We start from the raw sequence: 4,118 nt of genomic DNA, 5'->3' as shown, positions 1-4,118 counted from the left end.
ATAATCAGATGCATAGAGATTACAGACTTATGTGCAAACATCTAAGTGTTAGTAGCATTAAAATGAGTTTTTCTATATGAAACAATATATTTCAAAATGAAATGGAGATCTTTTTTAAAGGTTAAAAACTCATTCAAATTTATGTCTTATAGGGTTTATGCTGAGTTCAATATTGTATAACTGTATTAATTCAACTGTGAACCTAAAAATTTACAACCAATTTGAAAGAGATGCATTTTGCTCTGGAAATTGTTATTGAATATGTTAATGCTGTAATGAAGTGCTTCTTCTAACCATGTGGTTATTAAATAAATAATTAAAAAAGCATTATTTTACAGTAATTAATGAATTTATTTATTCAGTGTGTGCATATGTGTGTGTGGTTGTGGGTGCATGCCTGCTGTGGTATGCATTCCATGGTATGCATGGGGAAATCAGAAGGTAACTTGTAGGAGTCTATTTTTTTTTTTTAACATGCGGGTCCTGGAGATTAAACTCAGTTTATCAGGCTTGGCCTGAACATCAGGTATGGTGGCAAGCGCCTTTATGCACTAGGTCATCTTGCTGGCCTCATATTGTACTTCTTAAGCCCTTGTCCTTACTTACTCTTGACATGGTAGGATCCTATCAATCAACACTATTTGCCTATTAAAGTCACCTATTTTTATAGGCATTTAAGTTTAATATGTGGTAAGCCCCAGAAACCTGTGCATGCTTTGATGTGCTTTGAGACTTTCCAGGTGTTCAAACAAGAGACAGACTGTCTTAACTTTTCACTGGTTGGAATAAGTCTGAGTCTCTTTGGGAAATGATGGGGAAAAGGACAGATGGAATGTCTACCTACTTCCTGTTATAACAAACACCACTTTCATGCTTATGGATATTCCTCAAACTGTTTCCTCCAATTCTCTTCACTTTCTTCTCTATCTGTCCAAATCCTCCAAGGTCTGGTTTAATCCCCACTTTCTCTGTAAAAATTCCCCAACCCTTTCTTCTGTAAGACTATCAACCACATTTTAAGTGATTTGGGTTTTCTTAAATTTCAATAGCACTATTCCAAGATCTTCCATTGTGGACACTGTATATGATATACACATCATACACCATTAGTTCTTTGAAGGCAAAGACCATATATTTTGATCATTCTTGAACTTTGTGTATGGCACACATAGGTGTCTGAGCAGATTCTTACAAAACTCGAATTTCTAGTAGATGTATCAGGAACAAATTTGTAGTCAACAAATCTCAGTAATCTTGTCTGGGAAAGTATCTTATTTCTCAACAGCACTTCAGGCATCTAGTGTGATGCCTAGCACATAGTAAGCTGCTGAACCAACATTTTACATTGTTCTTCTCACAAGGCTGACACAGAGACATAATGTACCCTGCTACCTATATAACATTATTGTGAGAATGCTCTCATTAAAAAAGTCATGCCAGAAAATCAGGAAGAAATCCCTAATCCAAACCAGGACTTGGTGACCTACTCCATCAATGTACTCATAAACTTCTTCTCACAGACTCTCCATGATATAGTTTGGTAATATCAAGCTTCCTGTGGCTTTTCTACTTTCTCACCCTTTATGGGCTCACATTACAATTAATGGTATAATGGAGTTCTTATAAATCACATTTTTTTATGTGAGCATTGAAAAGCGGCTCGATAAGCTACTGGGCCAGGTGTACTGTACCTACTCAAATACCCCTGCCTGGCAGCACTTCAACCACTGCATTTAAATTTAATATGATCTGGCCAGCCCTTCCACACCTAGGGGGTTCTTATAAGCTTCTGAGTACAAACACACCCATCTACACAGACACTCACCCACTCACTTGTTCACATACTTTTCCCACACTGATGTCATAGTGGACTGGATTTACAGTGATAACTTCTTTCTTCCCCGAGGGTCTTTGTATGTCCTGCAGTCAACTTGGTTTGTGCTATGCAGTCACTGACCAAACAGAACATGAATCAGCCTGCGAAAATGGAGTATGATAGCTTCTTTAACATCAGGATGATGAGTTGGCCTTTGAGAAAACAAGTAAGGTAGAAATTGGCCTGAAATCAACACAAAGAAATTGTAAAGAGTTTTCATTACTTTGATAAGTAAAACGTAAAATTTTTCCCTTATAAAGAATTTGTCTGGGGATGGAGAGATGGCTCAGTGATTAAGAACACTGGTTGCTCTTGCAGAGAACCTGGGTTCAGTTCCCAACACCCACATGAAAGCTAAAAACCATCCCTAACTCCAGTTCCAGGGAATCTGACACCTCTTCTGACTTCCGTGGGCATTGCATAACACAGGTATACTTACATACATGCAGGCAATACCCTCATACACAAAAAATAAAAATAATAAAATATTAGAAAAGAATTTGTGTGCATGAATGTTTATAGTGCCATTATTCACAACAATCTAAAGATGGAAACAATCAAGTTGTCTATCAACTGATAAACAAAACAGAGTCTATCCATATACTGGAGTAGTAATTGTCATAATAAGGAGTACTTTAGTGATACATGCCACAACAACTATGATTCTCGAACACCGGTTGAGTGAAAGGCTAATCACATGGTACCACACATTACATGACTATTCACATGAAAGGACAATCTATAGAGACAAGAAATTAGGTTAGTATTCTGGGGGAATGTGATAATTGGGATGTTGTTAGCTAAGGGTTGCTTTTTAAAAAAAATTTAATAACTACATGATTAGAAGAAGAATTTCATTACAGCTTTAACATATTCAGTAACGTACTCCAGACAAGAGTACATCTCTTTCACAAGTGGTTGTAAGTTTCTAGGTTCACAGTTGAATTAATACAGTTATACAATAATGAACTCAGTATAAGCCTGAAAACCATAAAATTGAATGAGTTTTTAACCTTTAAAAAAGATCTCCATTTCATTTTAGAATATATTCGCATGTGTATGTCTATAAAGTCATTGCGTAGATTTCAATGGTATTATCACCTTTACTAATTAGCATGACGTAAGTTTCCATGCTTCCTCATCAAATATAACACATTTTTAAAAATTTGTTGATTTTGTGTGTGTGTGTGTGTGTGTGTGTGTGTGTATCACACAGAATATCCCAAACCATCTTATTCAAATATAAACCCACTTCTCAGATGGCACCCTCCCATAGCCTCTGACTCCCAATAGAGAGCCCTTATAGTCTGATATCCCTGCTGCTATGTACTGTGTTGTTGGCATCCCCAGCCGTTCCCCACTACTTGTCCATCTGGTGAATCTAGTCAGCCTATCTAGAAGTCTTTGTTTTAGGAAGATCAGCTGTTCCTCATCTAGCAGCAATCAGTTCTCAATATTCCTTTAGATAAGATTGGGGTCTGCTGTTCATTTTCCCAGTTCTATGCTGGGTTACTATCTGGGAGTCCCTTTGGCCACCCTGGCCAACAACTCAAAAGAAAGTATCTCCTATCTGGCATTGTTGCTTGTTATGTAGCTTTTAGCTATACATATGGACTCTTAAAAATTATATTGGCCCCTTTAATCTTTGGTTATACTTTCCTTTTGGGTGTTTAAGGCCATAGAGTTGGCCCAGATAAACCAATTTATTTTTACTCTTAAGGCCATTTGAGGATCTGTGCTTCAGGGGTCACATGGGCTTGGGAGGAGTCTCTGGCTCCTTTCTTTTACCAGTTCCACCTATGTGAAGATAAATCAAAGGTCCTGCTTGACCAGGGCTGGCTTCACTTGGAAACATGGAGGAAATGATTCCTCTGTGTTGACCCTCCTCTTTGTAGACTGGACACTGGTTCAAGTCCATCTCATGGGGTCTTCTTAGCCTCCTTGGTCAAGAAGACAGGTGGCCCACCACAATTATGGGACATTTTGAGCAATGCTCATAGTCCCCTGGAACTAGTCAACCTAGGAGGGCAAGGATCAAGAACTGTCCTTTATGACCTTCTGATCAAATTATTATATGTCTCAAAGTATTTCTGTTAAACATCCAAGAAGGTTGGTTCCACCAGTCTGGTACTGTGTGTCATGTAGATAAATCTTGGGCAAAGACCAATTGTTCTCAGATAAACCTTACCTAGACATATATTTCTTGATCTGCCATGTACAATTTGTCAGTAGGTTTTTGGGG

The 4,118-nt window shown here is 37.9% G+C and overlaps 2 long non-coding RNA genes across 2 annotated transcripts in view; one reads left to right on the top strand and one right to left on the bottom strand.

The window, feature by feature from the left end:
- LOC115069580 overlaps nucleotides 1–4,118 on the bottom strand; it is a 97,349-nt gene that overhangs the window by 17,419 nt on the left and 75,812 nt on the right. The window contains exon 2 of the long non-coding RNA XR_003848833.1: nucleotides 1,846–1,977. This is a non-coding gene — a long non-coding RNA (uncharacterized LOC115069580). The remainder of the gene's footprint in view (nucleotides 1–1,845; nucleotides 1,978–4,118) is intronic.
- LOC115069579 overlaps nucleotides 1–4,118 on the top strand; it is a 64,418-nt gene that overhangs the window by 36,777 nt on the left and 23,523 nt on the right. The window lies entirely within an intron of this gene.

This window comes from Nannospalax galili, unplaced genomic scaffold (genome assembly GCF_000622305.1).
Source record: "Nannospalax galili isolate Female #2095 unplaced genomic scaffold, S.galili_v1.0 scaffold52, whole genome shotgun sequence".
NCBI classification, from domain to species: domain Eukaryota; kingdom Metazoa; phylum Chordata; class Mammalia; order Rodentia; family Spalacidae; genus Nannospalax; species Nannospalax galili.
The sequence above is the reverse complement of the archived record's forward strand: the minus strand, read 5'-3'. Positions and strand labels throughout refer to the sequence as shown.